This window comes from Calonectris borealis, unplaced genomic scaffold, assembly GCF_964195595.1.
Source record: "Calonectris borealis unplaced genomic scaffold, bCalBor7.hap1.2 HAP1_SCAFFOLD_70, whole genome shotgun sequence".
Classification (NCBI taxonomy): Eukaryota; Metazoa; Chordata; class Aves; order Procellariiformes; family Procellariidae; genus Calonectris; species Calonectris borealis.
Window position 1 is genome coordinate 352524 of NW_027441473.1, and position 7164 is coordinate 359687.

The window sequence follows — 7164 nt, forward strand, 5'->3', positions numbered from 1 at the left end:
TTGTCCCCCCGGCCATGGTTTTGCTCCCGGGGCCCTGGTTTTGTTCCAGGGGCCCTGGTTTTGTTCCAGGGGCCCTGGTTTTGTTCCCCGGGCCCTGGTTTTGTTCCCCGGGCCCTGGTTTTGTTCCCCGGGCCCTGGTTTTGTCCCCCGGGCCCTGGTTTTGTTCCCGAGGCTCTTGTTTTGTTCCCGCGGCCCTGGTTTTTTCCCCCGGGCCCTGGTTTTGTTCCCGGGGCCCTGGTTTTGTTCCCGGGGCCCTGGTTTTGTTCCCAGGGCTCTGGTTTTGTTCCCGGCGCTCTGGTTTTCTCCCCGGGGCTCTGGTTTTCTCCCTGGGGCCCTGGTTTTGTTCCCGCGGCCCTTGTTTTGTCCCCCGGGCCCTGGTTTTGTTCCTGGGGCCCTGGTTTTCTTCCCCGGGCCCTGGTTTTGTCCCCCGGGCCCTGGTTTTGTTCCCGGGGCTCTGGTTTTGTTCCCGGGGCTCTGGTTTTGTTCCCGGGGCCCTGATTTTTTTCCAGGGGCCCTGGTTTTTTTTCCAGCGGCCCTGGTTTTTTTCCCGCGGGCCGCGTTTTTTTCCTGGGGCTCTTGTTTTGTTCCCGGGGCCCTGGTTTTGTTCCTGGGGCCCTGGTTTTGTTCCCGGGGCCCTGGTTTTTTTTCCGGGGCCCTGGTTTTGTTTCCGGGGCTCTGGTTTTGTTTCCGGGGCCCTGGTTTTGTTCCCGGGGCCCTGGTTTTGTTCCCCGGGTCGTGGTTTTGTTTCCCGGGGCCCTGGTTGTGTTCCCGGGGCCCTGGTTGTGTTCCCGGGGCCCTGGTTTTTTCCCCCGCGCCCTGGTTTTGTCCCCCGGGCCCTGGTTTTGTCCCCCGGGCCCTGGTTTTGTCCCCCGGGCCCTGGTTTTGTTCCCGGGGCCCTGGTTTTGTTCCCGGGGCCCTGGTTTTGTTCCCGGGGCCCTGGTTTTGTCCCCCAGGTCCTGGTTTTGTTCCCGGGGCCCTGGTTTTCTTCCCCGGGCCCTGGTTTTCTTCCCCGGGCCCTGGTTTTCTTCCCCGGGCCCTGGTTTTATTCCCGGGGCCCTGGTTTTGTTCCCGGGGCCCTGGTTTTGTCCCCGGGGCTCTGGTTTTGTTCCCGGGGCCCTGGTTTTGTCCCCCGGGCCCTGGTTTTGTCCCCCGGGCCCTGGTTTTGTCCCCCCGGCCATGGTTTTGTTCCCGGGGCTGTGGTTTTGTTCCCGGGGCCCTGGTTTTGTTCCCGGGGCCCTGGTTTTGTTCCCGGGGCTCTGGTTTTCTCCCCGACGCTCTGGTTTTCTCCCCGGGGCTCTGGTTTTCTCCCCGGGGCCCTGGTTTTGTTCCCGCGGCCCTGGTTTTGTCCCCCAGGCCCTGGTTTTCTTCCCCGGGCCCTGGTTTTCTTCCCCGGGCCCTGGTTTTGTTCCCCGGGCCCTGGTTTTGTTCCCGGGGCCCTGGTTTTGTCCCCCGCGCCCTGGTTTTGTTTCTGGGTCCCTGGTTTTGTTCCCGAGGCCCTTGTTTTGTTCCCGGGGCCCTGGTTTTGTCCCCCGAGGCCCTGGTTTTGTTCCCGGGGCTCTGGTTTTGTTCCCGGGTGCCTGGTTTTGTTCCCGAGGCCCTGGTTTTGTTCCCGGGGGTCTGGTTTTCTCTCCGGGGCTCTGGTTTTCTCCCCGGGCCCTGGTTTTTTTCCCGCGGCCCTGGTTTTGTCCCCCGGGCCCTGGTTTTGTCCCCCGGGCCCTGGTTTTTTTTACCGGGGCCCTGGTTTTGTCCCCCGGGCCCTGGTTTTGTCCCCCGGGCCCTGGTTTTGTCCCCCGGGCACTGGTTTTGTTCCCGGGGCCCTGGTTTTGTCCCCCGCGCCCTGGTTTTGTCCCCCGGGCCCTGGTTTTGTTCCCGGGGCCCTTGTTTTTTTCCCGGGGCTCTGGTTTTGTTCCCGGGGCTCTGGTTTTGTTCCCGGCGCTCTGGTTTTTTTCCCGGGGCTCTGGTTTTTTTCCCGGGGCTCTGGTTTTTTTCCCGGGGCTCTGGTTTTTTTCCCGGGGCTCTGGTTTTGTTCCCGGGGCTCTGGTTTTGATCCCGGGGCCCTGGTTTTTTTCCCGGGGCCCTGGTTTTTTTCCCGCGGGCCGCGGTTTTATTCCCGGGGCTCTTGTTTTGTTCCCGGGGCTCTTGTTTTGTTCCCGGGGCTCTGGTTTTGTTCCCGGGGCTCTGCTTTTGTTTCCGGGGCCCTGGTTTTGTTCCCAGGGCTCTGGTTTTCTCCACGGCGCTCTGGTTTTCTCCCCGGGCCCTGGTTTTCTTCCCCGGGCCCTGGTTTTCTTCCCCGGGCCCTGGTTTTGTTCCCCGGGCCCTGGTTTTGTCCCCCGGGCCCTGGTTTTGTCCCCCGGGCCCTGGTTTTGTCCCCCGGGCCCTGGTTTTGTTCCCGAGGCCCTTGTTTTGTTCCCGCGGCCCTGGTTTTTTCCCCCGGGCCCTGGTTTTGTTCCCGGGGCACTGGTTTTGTTCCCGGGGCTCTGGTTTTCTCCCCGGGGCTCTGGTTTTCTCCCCGGGGCTCTGGTTTTCTCCCCGGGGCTCTGGTTTTCTCCCCGGGGCCCTGGTTTTGTTCCCGCGGCCCTGGTTTTGTCCCCCGGGCCCTTGTTTTGTCCCCCGGGCCCTGGTTTTCTTCCCCGGGCCCTGGTTTTGTCCCCCGGGCCCTGGTTTTGTTCCCGGGGCTCTGGTTTTGTCCCCGGGGCTCTGGGTTTGTCCCCGGGGCTCTGGGTTTGTCCCCGGGGCTCTGGGTTTGTTCCCGGGGCCCTGGTTTTGTCCCCCGGGCCCTGGTTTTGTCCCCCGGGCCCTGGTTTTGTCCCCCCGGCCGTGGTTTTGTTCCCGGGGCTCTGATTTTGTTCCCGGGGCCCTGGTTTTGTTCCCGGGGCCCTGGTTTTGTTCCCGGGGCTCTGGTTTTCTCCCCGGGGCTCTGGTTTTCTCCCCGGGGCCCTGGTTTTGTTCCCGCGGCCCTGGTTTTGTTCCCCGGGCCCTGGTTTTGTTCCCCGGGCCCTGGTTTTGTTCCCCGGGCCCTGGTTTTGTTCCCCGGGCCCTGGTTTTGTTCCCCGGGCCCTGGTTTTGTTCCCCGGGCCCTGGTTTTGTTCCCCGGGCCCTGGTTTTGTTCCCGGGGCCCTGGTTTTGTCCCCCGCGCCCTGGTTTTGTTTCTGGGTCCCTGGTTTTGTTCCCGAGGCCCTTGTTTTGTTCCCGGGGCCCTGGTTTTGTCCCCCGAGGCCCTGGTTTTGTTCCCGGGGCTCTGGTTTTGTTCCCGGGTGCCTGGTTTTGTTCCCGAGGCCCTGGTTTTGTTCCCGGGGGTCTGGTTTTCTCTCCGGGGCTCTGGTTTTCTCCCCGGGCCCTGGTTTTTTTCCCGCGGCCCTGGTTTTGTCCCCCGGGCCCTGGTTTTGTCCCCCGGGCCCTGGTTTTTTTCCCGGGGCTCTGGTTTTGTCCCCCGGGCCCTGGTTTTGTCCCCCGGGCCCTGGTTTTGTCCCCCGGGCACTGGTTTTGTTCCCGGGGCCCTGGTTTTGTCCCCCGCGCCCTGGTTTTGTCCCCCGGGCCCTGGTTTTGTTCCCGGGGCCCTTGTTTTTTTCCCGGGGCTCTGGTTTTGTTCCCGGGGCTCTGGTTTTGTTCCCGGCGCTCTGGTTTTTTTCCCGGGGCCCTGGTTTTTTTCCCGGGGCTCTGGTTTTTTTCCCGGGGCTCTGGTTTTGTTCCCGGGGCTCTGGTTTTGTTCCCGGGGCCCTGGTTTTTTTCCCGGGGCCCTGGTTTTTTTCCCGCGGGCCGCGGTTTTATTCCCGGGGCTCTTGTTTTGTTCCCGGGGCTCTGGTTTTGTTCCCGGGGCTCTGCTTTTGTTTCCGGGGCCCTGGTTTTGTTCCCGGGGCTCTGGTTTTGTTTCCGGGGCCCTGGTTTTGTTCCCGGGGCCCTGGTTTTGTTCCCCGGGTCGTGGTTTTGTTCCCGGGGCCCTGGTTGTGTTCCCGGGGCTCTGGTTGTGTTCCCGGGGCACTGGTTTTGTCCCCCGGGCCCTGGTTTTGTCCCCCGGGCCCTGGTTTTGTCCCCCAGGCCCTAGTTTTGTCCCCCGGGCCCTGGTTTTGTTCCCGGGGCCCTGGTTTTGTTCCCGGGGCCCTGGTTTTGTTCCCGGGGCCCTGGTTTTCTTCCCCGGGCCCTGGTTTTGTTCCCGGGGCCCTGGTTTTTTTCCCGGGGCCCTGGTTTTTTTCCCGGGGCCCTGGTTTTGTTCCCGGGGTCCTGGTTTTGTTCCCGGGGCCCTGGTTTTGTCCCCCGGGCCCTGGTTTTGTTCCCGGGGCTCTTGTTTTGTTCCCGGGGCTCTGGTTTTGTTCCCGGGGCTCTGGTTTTGTTCCCGGGGCCCTGGTTTTGTTCCCCGGGCCCTGGTTTTGTTCCCCTGGCCCTGGTTTTGTCCCCCGGGCCCTGGTTTTGTCCCCCGGGCCCTGGTTTTGTTCCCGAGGCCCTTGTTTTCTTCCCGCGGCCCTGGTTTTTTCCCCCGGGCCCTGGTTATGTTCCCGGGGCCCTGGTTTTGTTCCCGGGGCCCTGGTTTTTTTCCCGGGGCTCTGGTTTTCTCCCCGGCGCTCTGGTTTTCTCCCCGGGGCTCTGGTTTTCTCCCCGGGGCCCTGGTTTTTTTCCCGCGGCACTGGTTTTGTCCCCCGGGCCCTTGTTTTGTCCCCCGGGCCCTGGTTTTCTTCCCCGGGCCCTGGTTTTGTCCCCCGGGCCGTGGTTTTGTTCCCGGGGCTCTGGTTTTGTCCCCGGGGCTCTGGTTTTGTTCCCGGTGCCCTGGTTTTGTCCCCCGGGCCCTGGTTTTGTCCCCCGGGCCCTGGTTTTGTCCCCCGGGCCCTGGTTTTGTTCCCGGGGCCCTGGTTTTGTTCCCGGGGGCCTGGTTTTGTTCCCAGGGCTCTGGTTTTCTCCCCGGCGCTCTGGTTTTCTCCCCGGGCCCTGGTTTTCTTCCCCGGGCCCTGGTTTTCTTCCCCGGGCCCTGGTTTTGTCCCCCGGGCCCTGGTTTTCTTCCCGGGGCCCTGGTTTTCTCCCCGGGGCCCTGGTTTTGTTCCCGTGGCCCTGGTTTTGTTCCTGGGGCTCTGGTTTTCTCCCCGGCGCTCTGGTTTTATCCCCGGGGCTCTGGTTTTCTCCCCGGGGCCCTGGTTTTGTCCCCCGGGCCCTGGTTTTGTTCCCGGGGCTCTGGTTTTGTTCCCGGGGCTCTGGTTTTGTTCCCGGGGCTCTGGTTTTGTTCCCGGGGCTCTGGTTTTGTTCCCGGGGCCCTGATTTTTTTCCAGGGGCCCTGGTTTTTTTCCAGCGGCCCTGGTTTTTTTCCCGCGGGCCGCGTTTTTTTCTGGGGCTCTTGTTTTGTTCCCGGGGCCCTGGGTTTGTTCCTGGGGCCCTGGTTTTGTTCCCGGGGCCCTGGTTTTGTTCCCGGGGCCCTGGTTTTGTTCCCGGGGCCCTGGTTTTGTTCCCGGGGCCCTGGTTTTGTTCCCGGGGCCCTGGTTTTGTCCCCCAGGTCCTGGTTTTGTTCCCGGGGCCCTGGTTTTCTTCCCCGGGCCCTGGTTTTCTTCCCCGGGCCCTGGTTTTGTTCCCGGGGCCCTGGTTTTGTTCCCGGGGCTCTGGTTTTGTTCCCGGGGCCCTGGTTTTGTTCCCGGGGCTCTGGTTTTCTCCACGGGGTTCTGGTTTTCTCCCGCGGGATCTGGTTTTGTTCCCGGGGCCCTGGTTTTGTTTCTGGGTCCCTGGTTTTGTTCCCGAGGCCCTGGTTTTCTCCCTGGGGACCTGGTTTTGTTCCCGGGGCCCTGGTTGTGTTCCAGGGTCCTGGTTGTGTTCCCCGGGCCCTGGTTTTGTCCCCCGGGCTCTGGTTTTTTTCCCGCGCTCTGGTTTTGTTTCCCGGGCCCTGGTTTTGTTCCCGGGGCCCTGGCTTTGTTCCCGGGGCCCTGGTTTTTTTCCCGGGGCTCTGGTTTTGTTCCCGGGGCCCTGGTTTTGTTCTGGGGCTCTGGTTTTTTTCCCGGGGCTCTGGTTTTCTCCCCCGGGCCCTGGTTTTGTCCCCCGGGCCCTGGTTTTGTTCCCGGGGTTCTGGTTTTGTCCCCGGGGCTCTGGTTTTGTCCCTGGGGCTCTGGTTTTGTTCCTGGGGCCCTGGTTTTGTCCCCCGGGCCCTGGTTTTGTCCCCCGGGCCCTGGTTTTGTCCCCCCGGCCATGGTTTTGTTCCCGGGGCCCTGGTTTTGTTCCAGGGGCCCTGGTTTTGTTCCAGGGGCCCTGGTTTTGTTCCCCGGGCCCTAGTTTTGTTCCCCGGGCCCTGGTTTTGTTCCCGGGGCCCTGGTTTTGTTTTCCGGGCCCTGGTTTTGTTTTCCGGGTCCTGGTTTTGTCCCCCGGGCCCTGGTTTTGTCCCCCGGGCCCTGGTTTTGTCCCCCGGGCCCTGGTTTTGTTCCCGAGGCCCTTGTTTTGTTCCCGCGGCCCTGGTTTTTTCCCCCGGGCCCTGGTTTTGTTCCCGGGGCCCTGGTTTTCTCCCCGGGGCTCTGGTTTTCTCCCCGGGGCTCTGGTTTTCTCCCCGGGGCTCTGGTTTTCTCCCCGGGGCTCTGGTTTTCTCCCCGGGGCCCTGGTTTTGTTCCCGCGGCCCTGGTTTTGTCCCCCGGGCCCTTGTTTTGTCCCCCGGGCCCTGGTTTTGTCCCCCGGGCCCTGGTTTTGTCCCCGGGGCTCTGGTTTTGTCCCCGGGGCTCTGGTTTTGTCCCCGGGGCTCTGATTTTGTCCCCGGGGCTCTGGTTTTGTCCCCGGGGCTCTGGGTTTGTCCCCGGGGCTCTGGGTTTGTCCCCGGGGCCCTGGTTTTGTCCCCCGGGCCCTGGTTTTGTCCCCCGGGCCCTGGTTTTGTCCCCCCGGCCGTGGTTTTGTTCCCGGGGCCCTGGTTTTGTTCCCGGGGCCCTGGTTTTGTTCCCGGGGCCCTGGTTTTGTTCCCGGGGCTCTGGTTTTCTCCCCGGGGCTCTGGTTTTCTCCCCGGGGCCCTGGTTTTGTTCCCGCGGCCCTGGTTTTGTCCCCCGGGCCCTGGTTTTCTTCCCCGGGCCCTGGTTTTCTTCCCCGGGCCCTGGTTTTGTTCCCCGGGCCCTGGTTTTGTTCCCCGGGCCCTGGTTTTGTTCCCCGGGCCCTGGTTTTGTTCCCGGGGCCCTGGTTTTGTCCCCCGCGCCCTGGTTTTGTTTCTGGGTCCCTGGTTTTGTT